The sequence below is a fragment of the Hypanus sabinus genome, chromosome 28 (genome assembly GCF_030144855.1).
Source record: "Hypanus sabinus isolate sHypSab1 chromosome 28, sHypSab1.hap1, whole genome shotgun sequence".
Classification (NCBI taxonomy): Eukaryota; Metazoa; Chordata; class Chondrichthyes; order Myliobatiformes; family Dasyatidae; genus Hypanus; species Hypanus sabinus.
In genome coordinates, this window is record NC_082733.1 from 9,172,580 (window position 1) to 9,185,903 (window position 13,324).

The window sequence follows — 13,324 nt, forward strand, 5'->3', positions numbered from 1 at the left end:
AAACAGTGGGAATAAAGGGATCCTGTTCTGGCTGGCTGCCGGTTACCGGAATTCCACAGTGTTGGGACCACTGCTTTTTACGATGTATGTCAATGACTTGGACTGTGGGATTAATGGATTTGTGGCTAAATTTGCCGATGATACAAAGATAGGTGGAGGAGTGGGTAGTGCTGAGCAAGCAGCTTGCAGAGGGACTTAGATGGTTTAGGGGAATGGGCAAAGAAGTAAATGAAATATAATGTTGGAAAGTGCATGGTCATGAACTTTGGTGGAAGAAATAAAACAGACTATTATTTAGATGGGGAGAGAATTCAAAATGCAGAGATGCAAAGGGGGCTTGGGAGTCCTTGTGCAGGATACCCTAAAGGTTAACCTCCAAGATGAGTTGGTAGTGCAGAAGGTGAATGCAATGTTGGCATTCATTTGTAGAAGTATAGAGTATAAGAGCAGGGATGTGATGTTGAGACTCTTTAAGGCACTTGTGAGACCATGCTTAGAGTATTGTGTGCAGTTTTGGGCTCTTTATTTTAGAAAGGATATACTGACATTGGAGAGGGATCAGAGAAGATTCACAAAAAATGAAAGGGTTACCATATGTGGAACGTCTGGCAGCTCTTGGGCTGTATTCCCTGGAGTTCAGGAGAATGGGGGGGCGAGGAAGCTGAATAGTCTAAGGGTAGATAAATCTCCTGGACCAGATGGAATGCACCCTTGTGTTCTGAAGGAAGTAGCAGTGGAGATTGCAGAGGCATTAGCAATGATCTTTCAAAAGTCAATAGATTCTGGCCTGGTTCTGGAGGACTGGAAGATTGCAAATGTCACTCCGCTATTTAAGAAGGGGGCAAGGAAGCAAAAAGGAAATTATAGACCTATTAGCTTGACATCTGTGGTTGGGAAGTTGTTGGAGTCAATTGTCAAGGATGAGGTTACAGAGTACCCGGAGGCATATGACAAGATAGGCAGAAGTCAGCATAATTTCCTTAAAGGAAAACCCTGCCTGACAAACCTAGTGTAATTTTTTGAGGAAATTACAAGTAGGCTAGACAAGGGAGATGCAGTGGATGTTGTGTATTTGGATTTTCAGAAGGCCTTTAACAAGGTGCCACACATGAGGCTGCTGAACAAGATAAGAGCCCATGGAATTACAGGAAAGTTACATACGTGAATAGAGCTTTGGCTGATTGGCAGGAAACAGAGAGTGGGGATAAAGGGATCCCATTCTGGTTGGCTGCCAGTTACCAGTGGTGTTCCACAGGGGTCCGTGTTGGGGCTGCTTCTTTTTACGTTGTATATCAACGATTCGGATTATGGAATAGATGGCTTTGTGGCTAAGTTTGCTGATGATACAAAGATAGCTGGAGGGGCTGGTAGTGCTGAGGAAACAGAGTCTGCAGAGAGACTTGGATAGATTGGGAGAATGGGCAAAGAAGTGGCAAATGAAATACAATGTTGGAAAGTGTATGGTCATGCACTTTGGTAGAAGAAATGGACAGACTGTTATTTAAATAGGGAGAGAATTCAAAGTTCTGAGATGCAACGGGACTTGGGAGTCCTCATGCAGGATACCCTTAAGGTTAACCTCCAGGTTGAGTTGGTGGTGAAGAAGGCGAATGCAATTTTGGCATTCATTTCTAGAGGAATAGAGTATAGGAGTAGGGATGTGATATTGAGGCTCTATAAGGCACTGGTAAGACCTCACTTGGAATACTGTGTGCAGTATTGGGCTCCCTATTTAAGAAAGGATATGCTGACATTGGAGAGGGTTCAGAGAAGATTCACTAGAATGAATCCGGGAATGAAAGGGTTAACATATGAGGAACGTTTGAACGCTCTTGGACTGTACTCCTTGGAGTTTAGAAGAATGAGGGGGGACCTCATAGAAACATTTCGAATGTTGAAGTGGATGTGGCAAAGTTGTTTCCCATGGTAGGAGAGTCTAGTACGAGAGGATTCAGAACAGAGACGCGAAGTAATTTTTTTAGCCAGAGGGTGGTGGATCTGTGGAATTTGTTGCAGTGGAGGTCAAGTCATTGGGTGTAATTAAGGCAGAGATTGATAGGTATCTGAGTAGTCAGGGCATCAAAGGTTATGGTGAGAAGGCGGGGGAGTGGGACTAAATGGGAAAATGGAACAACTCATGATAAAATGGCGGAGCAGACTCGATGGGCCAAATGGCCGACTTCTGCTCCTTTGTCTTATGGTCTACTTCCTCAAAACTACCTTCCCCTTTTCCTATATTTGTCTGCAAATTTTGCAACAGGGCCATCAATTAATTTCATCATCCGTCATTGACATGAAACGTAAAAAAGAAGCAGTTCTAACACAGTCCCCTGTGGAACACCACTAGTCACCAGCAGCCAAACAGAAAAGACTCCCTTAATTTGCACTTTGCGTCCTGCCAAACAGCCAATCTTCTATCCATGCTAGTATGTTTCCAGTAATTCCGTGGGCTTTTAACTTGTTAAGCAGCTTCATGTGTGAGCCCTTTTCAAAGGCTTTTTGGAAATCCAAATACACAACATCTGATTCTCCTTGGTTTATCCTGTTTGTTATTTCTTCAAAGAATTCTGACAGATTTGCAGGCTAGATTTTCCATTTAGGAAACTATGCTGACTATGACTTACTTTATCCAAGTACACCGAACCATATTCTTAACAATCGATTCCAACATCTTCCCAGCCACTGAGGCCAGACTAACTGGCCTATAATTCCCTTTCTTCTGCCTCTCTCCCTTTTGGAAGAGTGGAGTGACATTTCCTATTTTCTAGTCCTCCGGAACCATTCCAGAATCTAGTGATTCTTGAAAGATCATTACTAATGCCTCCACAATCTCTTCAGCCATCTCTTTCAAAACCCTGCGGTGCAGACCATCTGGTCCACGTAACTTGCCTACCTTCAGACCTTTCAGTTTCTCAAGAATCTTCTCACTAGTAACGGCAACTTCACACACTTTCTAGAACCTCCTGACATTCTTGAGCTCCCGGCATACTGCTATCATGTTCCACAGTTAAGACTGATGCAAAAATTTATTCAGTTCGTCTAACATTTCCTGTCCCCTATTACTACCTCTCCACTATATCATTTTCCAGCAGTCTGATATTGACACTCCTCTATACTTTATGTATCTGAAGAAACGTTTGGTATCCTCATTAATATTATTGACTAGCTAACTTTCTATCCTACCTTTTCCTTCTTAATAAGCTTTTTAGTTTTCTAACTTCCCACTAGTTTTTGCTCTATTATATGCCGTTCCTTTGGCTTTTATGTTGACTTTGACTTCTCTTGTTAGCCACGGTTGTGTCATCTTACCTTTAGAATATTTCTTCCTCTTTGGGATGTATATATCCCATGCCTTCTGATTTGCTTCCAGAAATTCCAGAAACTGCTGCTCTGCCATCAACCCTGCCAGTGCTCTTTTCTGATCCATTTTAGCAATCTCGTTTCTCATGGCTTTTTAATTCCCTTAACTCCACTGTAATACTGATACATTGGACTTTAGCTTCTACTCAAATTTCAGGGTGAAATTCTATTGCATTATGATCAATTTCCCCTAAGGGGTCTTTTACCTTAAGCTCGCTAATCAATTCCAGTTCTTGCAAAATAGCAATCAATCCAGAATAGCCGGTCCCCTCGTAGGCTCAATCTTGAGCTGCTCTGAAAAGCGATCTCACAGGCATTCAAGAAATTTCCCCTCTACGAAATACAGCATCAAAATTATTTTCCCATTCTACCTGCATATTGAAATCTCCCATGACTATTGTAACATTGCCCTTTTGACATTTTCTATCATCCATTGTAATTTGTAGAGCACGTTCTTACTACAGTTTGGGGGTTCATATATAACTGGCTTCAGTCTTTTTACCCTTGCAGTTCCTTAGCTATACCCACAACAATTCAACACCTTCTGACCCAATGTTACCTCTTTCTAAATATTTGATTTCATTTTTTTACCATCAGAGCCATGCCACACCCTCTGCCTGTCCTTTGATACAATGTGTATCCTTGGACGATAAGCTCCCAGCTATAATCTTCTTTCAGCCATGGTTCAGTGATGTTACAACATCATACATGCCGATCTGTAACTGTGCTACAAGTTCATCTACCTTATTCAGTATACTGTGTGCATTCAAATATAACACCTTCAGCCCTGTATGCACCCTTTTCAATTTTGTCTGCCTTTTACATTGTACCTCATCCTGTTGACCGCAGTTTTACCCTATCATCAGCCTCTCCTTACTAGGAGTCTCACTATACACAGCCTCTGTATGTAAACCAGCTACCTCATCCTCAGCACTATCACTCCAGTTCCCAACACCCTGCCAAATTAGTTTAAGCCCTCCCCAACAACTCTAGCAAATCTGCCCGTAAGGATATAGGTCCCCCTTGTGTTCTCAATTCCTCAGCTACACATTCACCTGCCAAATCATCCTATTCTTAACTTCCCTGGAGCATAGCACAGGCAGCCACACAGAGATTGCTACCCTGGGGGTCCTGTTTTCAGCTTTCTGCTCAGCTCCCTAAAACCTCTCTTCAGGATCTCCTCAACTTGTCTACCTATGTCATTGCTGCCACTATGTACCAGGAATTCTTTCTGCTCACTCTCCCCCTTGAGAATGCCATGGATCTGATCCAAGACATCCCTGACCCTGGCACTTGGGAGGCAACATCCCAACTGGGTGTCTCTATTGTGCCCACAGAATCTAAAGTGGTATACTGTCATTTTGGGGAACAGCCAGAGGTGTACTCTGCAGTGGCTGAGCATTTCCCTTCCTTCTCCTGACTGTCATTCTGAAACCTATAAGTGACAACATCCCTGTAGCTCCTATCTATTACCTCCTCGTTCTCCAGTGTGAGCCGAAGATTATTGAGCTGTAGCTCCAATTGGACAAGACATTGCCTATCGTGTTTTATGACAGAACTTTCTGCTTCAACTTTGTTGACCACAGGAATGGTTCCAGTTTCCCATGCTTCTGTTGGAGACCTCTCTTTGGACAATGCATCACAAGAAGTTGAGAGCACAGAACTAGGGTAATTTCTCATTTCTACATGGTGGCAGATGAATTCCACAAAGGTAGTGGTTTTATACTTGAAACTTTCAGTTATCCATTGTTTTGCAAGTTGTTCAGTAGTTTTTTTTTCATTATAGGGTTTATTCCTTTTGCAGTGTCCAAGGAATTCAGGGAACAACTTTTTTGTGACTCGTAGTTCCGACAACAAATCTGCAAGCTCCAGTAGCTTCCATGATTTTTTTGTATGAGATCTTTGTAAAATTACTGAGTCCACTGAAGAGAGATTCTCCAATCGGCTCTGGAGAACTATAGCATTTGTTCAGCCTCTGCCACAGCATATGAAAGCCGTCAGCTGGATTATTAATGTGCGCTGCCCTGACCCTTGCATGTTGCTGTGACTCCTCATCAAGCCACTTGCAGAGGAAATTTTTTTTGTCAGGTTTGAGACTTAATCCTTCGAAGCCTTGACCTCCAGGACAGATAATTGGCAGATTGATTGTCCAACGCTTTTAGTTCTGCTGGGACTAAGCCTCAATGAGTCTGATACTAAGCCTGCGGGTCCTGAATGGAGACCGGTTTGTCAAATAGTGCCCTGGGATAGATGGAAGCTCAGTCTGTCCATGTCTGTTCAAATGGGATTGATATTGGTAGCAACTCTTCAGTGAGATTTTGCTCTGATGAAGGACAAGCTCTCGGCTAGGTCCTTCGACAGCGTTGCAAAAGTTTGACCTCCAGGACAGACTGATTGTCGAACACTTTTAATCCTGATGTGAGTAGACCTTGACAGGCTGGATACCAAGCCAAATGGAAAGCACCTGCAGCTCCTGAATGACAGCATTATGGAGACTGGTTTGCCTGGGAAGGATGGAAGGTCAGTCTGTGCAGATCGGGCTGGGATTGGTGGTGGTCTTGACTGAGATTTTTTGCTGTATTGAAACTGCAGAAGTGGGTGTTGTGGGTCTTTTCTGCTGTGACCTTGACTGTCAATACCCGGACAACGTGAAAGGCATGTTGGCTTTGTGGTGTGGACAGCTTCTCCTTGGACATATTCTTTAGTAAGCTGCTTTGATGACGAAGCATGACTCACCATTGTCTAAGTTATCTACTGCTTCATGTAACTTTGCCTCTGCTGAGCCAGTCCAGCCTCATGTTCTTCCGAGCACACTACTATAGCCTCTACACGTGCTCCCTCCGTGTCTATATGAGCTTTTGCCATTTACATCTCACTTCTTGTTTAGCGTAAGCCACTTTAGTTCTTGCTGGTACAGCTCTGGCGTGAGCTCGTGCTGCAGCCATGCCAGTCATGGATTTGTTCAGGTATCGACAATGTAACCAAGGTGTTCCATTTGGACCTGACTTCCAGGTTTCAGTGATCGACCTTACTCGGGCCGGAAGCTCACATTGCGGTGTACAGCGTCAGATGTGTATCCAGCGGTGCCTTTGAAGACAAGTTATCCTTTCACTCAACTGCCCTCGCTGTGCAGATATACAAACCTATACAGTGAGTGAAACACTTTCTAAAAAGTCATCCAAGACGGAAGCTTGCTTCGGGGTTTTTAATGAGATCTTACTTGTGAAAAGATATTACAGTATCAAGGGCAAAGAGAGTGGATGGAGATAGGTATCTTTCTATTGTGTGCTTCAACACTAAATCCAAATTAACCAGTTCAGGAAATGATATAAAAGTAGTTTACGTACAGAAAATATTGTTTATACAAAAGAAACTGCGCCTCTAGAGACTAGAGCAATGAATGTTTTTTAGTATTAATAATGTATTCAGCATTAAATATTTCTGTACACACAGAAATAAAAAACAGAAGTTGGATTAATTTGTTGGTTTGAGTTTTCATCACCATCATTATGTCATAATGATTATGTCATTGTGTCATATGATGCGGGTGATCCTCGGTCTTCCGTCTGTCTTTAATCTGAGAAGTTCTAATAAGCTCTTCAAAAATTTTGCCTGTCCATCCCTTGACATAACTCATGAATGCCATGCGCTGTTGGCCGTGACTTTTCTTCCATCAATTTTCCCATTGCTACAAGATGCTTGAGCTTTTCTTTCCACAGTACATGACCCAGAAATACCAGCTGCCATTTCCTGATTGATAATATCAACTCTCTTCTTATTCTGGCTTTTCGCAACATTTTCTCATTTGCTACTTTGTCCTTCCGTGATATTTTCATCATTCTTTTCAATAACCATATTCCTTCAGCTTCGAGCCTTCCTGCATTTTGCTTTGATATTGTCCAACACTCGCTCCCGTGTGTTAGTGTGGAATGACGGTAGCGCAACAACACTGAGTTTCGTGTCCATAGAAATGATGTTATTCTTTAGTATCTTGCTCAAACTCTTGAATGTGCATCTTTCTTCTAATTTCAACATCAGGCCTACTGTCAGATGTTATCATGCTCCCTGAGTAACTGAACTTCCATGTTTGTTTAATTGTTCTCCACTTTCAGTTCGCATTTCTCTTTTTTCCTTACTTTTTGACAACCTACATCCAGTCTTCTTGCACTTGATGGGCATTCCTCTCTCGGCGCTTTCTTCAACAACTTTGTAATATTTCTTGGAGCTATCAGCACTGTGTCATCTGCATATCATAGCTTGCTCAGATTGTATCCACCAATTATCATGCCTGGAACATTGCTAATTTCTCTTTGACTCTTCTCATTATAAAGGTTGAATAGGTCGGGTGAGAGAACACAACCCTGACTGGCTTCCCTCTTAATCTGGATGATATCGCTCAGTTTGAGATGCCTAATTTCTCAATAATTGTTAGGTCATAATTATCAGTGTTTGGCTAACTGGACTTTACTTACTGGAGTTTAGAAGAATGTGGGTTGGTGGTTCTTATTGAAATCTACCAAATATTAAAAGCTGGGAGGGAGTGAATATAGAGAGGTTGTTTCCAATAGTGAGAGAGTCTAGGATCAGAGGGTATACATCAGAACAGAAGGATGTTCCTTTAGAACAGAGATGAAGAGGAATTTATTTCACCAGAGGGAATTATGTGTAGAATTCATTGCCACATATGCCTGTGGAGACCAAGTCACTGAATGTATTTAAAGCAGAAGCTGAAAGATTCTTGATTAGTAATGGTGTAAAACGTTCAAGTCAAGTCACTTTTTGTTGTCATTTCAACCATAACTGCTGGTGCAGTACATAGTAAAAATGAGACTGTAGCGGTGTGCTACACGCAGCGCTAAAATTACGACACGGAGTCGGTAACTGCAGTCGAAGGTAAAACTTTATTCGAAATCCTCAGCCTCACTTTTAAGCCTCCCTCAACCTGCCCCCCATGGCGCAGAGGCTCCAAAGCTCTGTGTTCGCAAACCCCCGTAGGCTATCTAATTGTGAGTCGGTTCGGATGTGCCAGGAAAAGGGTCGCCACATAACCCCCCCCCCCCCCCAGAACCGGCGATACACCCCCCAATGTCCACAGTCTGGGCCGGAACCTGCTTGGGAGGTCGGCCTCTGCGCCGAGGTGCCGGAAACTCGGCCGGTTGCGCCAGGTCCACATGGGCCAGTTTGAGACGGTCCACCGTGAAAACCTCCTCTTTCCCACCAACGTCCAGCACGAACGTGGACCCGTTGTTCCGCAGCACCATAAACGGCCCCTCGTATGGCCGCTGCAGTGGTGGCCGATGCCCACCCCTTCGTACAAACACAAACTTACAGTTCTGCAGGTCTTTGGGTACGCAGGTCGGGTTCCGCCCGTGCTGTGAAGTGGGTATGGGGGCCAGGTTACCGAGCTTCTCGCGTAGTCTGCCCAGGACTGCTGCTGGATCTTCCTCTTGCCCCCGTGGGGCTGGTAGGAACTCCCCGGGGACGACCAGGGGCACGCCGTATACCAACTCGGCCAACTAGGTGTGCAAGTCGTCCTTGGGCGCTGTGCAGATGCCGAGTAGGACCCAGGGAAGCTCGTCCGCCCAGTTGGCTCCTCGCAGGCGGGCCATGAGGGCCGACTTCAGGTGACGGTGGAAACGCTCCACTAGCCCGTTCGACTGTGGGTGGTAGGCAGTTGTGTGGTGCAGCTGAGTCCCCAAAAGGCTGGCCATAGCTGACCACAGGCTGGAGGTGAACTGGGCACCTCTGTCGGAGGTAATGTGGGCCAGTACACCAAAGCGAGATATCCAGGTGGTGATCAGGGCTCAGGTGCAAGATTCGGAGGTGGTGTCGGTGAGCGGGACTGCCTCTGGCCATCTTGTGAACCGGTCCACGATAGTCAGGAGGTGCCGCGCTCTGCAAGACACTGGCAGGGGGCCCACAATATCCACATGAATGTGGTCGAAACGCCAGTGGGCGGGATGGAACTGCTGCGGTGGGGCTTTGGTGTGCCGCTGCACCTTGGCCGTCTGGCAGTGCATGCACATTTTGGCCCATTCACTGACCTGTTTGCGGAGTCCGTGCCAAACGAACCTGCTGGAAACCATTCGGACAGTCGTCCGGATGGAGGGATGCGCCAAGTTATGAATGGAGTCGAAAACACGGCGCCGCCAGGCTGTCGGGACGACGGGATGGGGTTGGCCGGTGGTGACGTCACAGAGTAGGGTCCTCTCACCCGGGCCTACGGGGAGGTCCTGGAGCTGCAAACCGGAGACTGCGGTTCTGTAACTCGGAATCTCCTCATCTGCCTGCTGTGCCTCTGCCAGCGCCTCAAAGTCTACTCCTTGGGAAAGGGCATGAACGGTAGGGTGAGAGAGCGTATCCACCACGACATTGTCCTTACCCGAGACGTGCCGGACATCCGTCGTGTATTCAGAGATGTAGGACAGGTGGCGTTGCTGGCGGGATGACCAGGGGTCGGACGCTTTTGTAAACGCAAAGGTAAGCGGTTTGTGGTCCGTGAACGCGGTGAAGGGCCGACCTTCTAGGAAGTACCTGAAATGCCGGATTGCCAGGTAGAGCGCCAACAGTTCCCGGTCGAAAGCACTGTACTTGAGCTCGGGTGGCCGCAGGTGTTTGCTGAAAAACGCCAGGGGTTGCCAGCGACCTGCGATGAGTTGCTCCAGCACCCCACCGACTGTCGTGTTAGATGCGTCCACTGTGAGGGCGGTAGGGGCGTCCATTCTGGGATGTACTAGCATTGCGGCGTTTGCCAAAGCTTCCTTCGTTTGAACGAAAGCGGCGGCAGACTCCTCGTCCCAGGCAATGTCCTTGCTCATACCTGACATCAGGGCGAACAGGGGGCGCATGATCCGGGCAGCTGAAGGGAGGAAGCGATGGTAGAAATTGACCATACCTACGAATTCCTGAAGGCCTTTGATCGTGGTGGGTCAGGGGAAGTGGCGGACCGCATCTACCTTAGCGGGCAGAGGGGTTGCCCCGTCTTTAGTAATCCTGTGGCCCAGGAAGTCAATGGTATCGAGTCTGAACTGGCATTTGGCGGGGTTGATTGTAAGACCGTACTGACTCAGTCGGGCGCAGAGTTGACGGAGGTGGGACAGATGCTCCTGCCGTCTGCTGCTGGCTATGAGGATGTCGTCCAAATAGATGAACGCGAAGTCCAGGTCCCGTCCCACCGCGTCCATTAACCGCTGGAACGTCTGTGCGGCATTCTTCAGACCGAACGGCATGCGGAGGAACTCGAAAAGGCCAAACGGGATGATGAGAGCCGTTTTGGGGACGTCGTCAGGATGCATCCGGATTTGATGGTACCCTCGGACGAGGTCTACCTTGGAGAAGATCCGTGCACCGTGCAGGTTTGCTGCAAAGTCCTGAATGTGCGGCACAGGGTAGCGGTCTGGTGTAGTAGCCTCGTTCAGCCTGCGGTAGTCGCCGCACGGTCTCCAGCCTCCCGTCGCTTTGGGCACCATGTGCAGGGGGGAGGCCCATGGGCTGTCGGACCGCCGGATGATCCCCAATTCCTCCATCCTCTGGAACTCCTCCTTCACCAGTCGGAGCTTGTCCGGGGGAAGCCGCCAAGCGCGGGCATGGAGGGGTGGTCCCTGGGTCGGGATGTGGTGCTGTACGCCGGGTCGGGGCATGGCCGCTGTGAACTGCGGTGCCAGAACCGATGGGAAATCCGCCAGGACCCTGGTGAAGTCGTTGTCGGACAGCGTGATGGAGCTGAGGTGAGGGGCTGGCAACTGGGCTGCACCCAGGGAGAACGTCTGAAAGGTCTCGGCGTGTACCAGTCTCTTCCTGGGCAGGTCGACCAGCAGGCTGTGAGCCCGCAAAAATTCCGCACCCAGAAGTGGTTGGGCTACGGCGGCCAGTGTGAAGTCGCACGTGAACTGGCTGGAGCCGAACTGTAGCTGCACCGTACGGGTGCCATAGGTCCATACTGTGCTGCCGTTCACGGCCCTCAGGGGGGGGCCCCGGTGCCCTGCTGCGGGTGTCGTAACTCGTCGGAGGTAAAACGCTGATCTCGGCACCAGTGTCGACCAAAAACCGGCGTCCTGACCTTCTGTCCCACACATACAGGAGGCTATCCCGATGGCCAGCCGCTGTACCCATCAGCGGCGGCTGGCCCTGGCGTTTCCCGGGAACTTGCAGGGCGGGCGACAATGGCGGGCTTCTGCGCCCCACTGCTGGTGGTAGAAGCACCAGTGTTCCTTGGGCCGGGGGTTGGCGGGTTCTGCGGCCGGGCCTGGACTGGTTTGCTGCTGGGAGCGTGGCTGGGAGATCTGTGCGATGGATGCCCCGCTCACCTTTTTGGCGTTCCACAGCAAGTCCGCCCGGGCTGCCACCTTCCGGGGGGTCACTGAAATCCGCGTCGGACAGCAGCAGGTGTATGTCCTCGGGCAGCTGCTCCAGGAATGCCTGCTCAAACATGAGGCAGGGTGTGTGTCCGTCGGCCAGAGACAACATCTCATTCATTAAAGCTGAAGGAGGTCTGTCGCCCAAGCCATCCAGGTGCAGTAAATGGGCAGCCCGCTCGCACCGTGAGAGTCCGAAAGTCCTGAGGAGCAGGGCTTTGAATTCCATGTACTTGCCGTCTGCTGGGGGCGACTGTACGAACTCCGCGACCTGGGCCGCTGTGTCCTGGTCGAGGGAGCTCACCACGTAGTAGTAGCGGGTGTCTTCTGAGGTGATCTGGCGAATGTGGAATTGGGCTTCGGCTTGCTGGAACCATAGGTCCGGGCGCTGTGTCCAGAAACCCGGCAGTTTCAACAAAACCGCATGAACAGAGGCGGCGTCGGTCATTTCTGGTCCAAAAATCGTTTGGACCGTCGGGGTCACCAATTGTAGCGGTGTGCTACATGCAGCGCTAAAATTACGACACGGAGTCGGTAACTGCAGTCGAAGGAAAACACTTTATTCGAAGTCCTCAGCCTCACTTTTAAGCCTCCCTCAACCTGCCCCCCGTGGCGCAGAGGCTCCAAAGCTCTGTGTTCGCAAACCCCCGTAGGCTATCTAATTGTGAGCCGGTTCGGATGTGCCAGGAAATGGGTCGCCACAAGACAACATTTTTCAGGACCATGGTGTTACATGACACAGTACAAAAAACTAGACTGAACTACGTAAAGAAACAACACAGAGAAAGCTACACTAGACTACAAACCTACCTAGGACTGCATAAAGTGCACAAAACAGTGCAGGCATTACAATAAATAATAAACAAGACAATAGGGCAGTAAGCTGTCAATCCAGTCTTCGGGTATTGAGGAGTCTGATAGCTTGGGGGAAGAAACTGTTACATAGTCTGGTCGTGAGAGCCCAAATGCTTCGGAGCCTTTTCCCAGACAGCAGGACGGAGAAGAGATTGTATGAGGGGTGCATGTGGTCTTTCATAATGCTGTTTGCTTTGCGGATGCAGCGTGTAGTGTAAATGTCCGCGATGGCAGGAAGAGAGACCCCGATGATCATCTCAGCTGAACTCGCTATCCACTGCAGGGTCTTGCGATCCGAGATGGTGCAATTTCCGAACCAGGCAGTGATGTAGCTGCTCAGGATGCTCTCAGTACAACCCCTGTAGAATGTGATGAGGATGGGGGAGTGGGAGATGGACTTTCCTCAGCCTTCGCAAAAAGTAGAGACAGTGCTGGGCTTTCTTGGCTTTGGAGCTGGTGTTGAGCGACCAGGTGAGATTCTCCATCAGGTGAACAAGAAATTTGGTGCTCTTTACGATCTCTACCAAGAAACCGTCGATGTTCAGCGGGGAGTGGTCGCTCCATGCCCTCCTGAAGTCAACAACCATCTCTTTTGTTTTGTTCACATTAGCCGCTGCACCTCCTCTCTGTAAGCTGACTCGTTGTTCTTGCTGTTGAGACCCACCACGGTCGTGTCATCGGTGAACTTGATGATATGTTTTGAGCTGTGTGTTGCAGCACAGTCGTGGGTCAGCAGAGTGAACAGCAGTGGACTG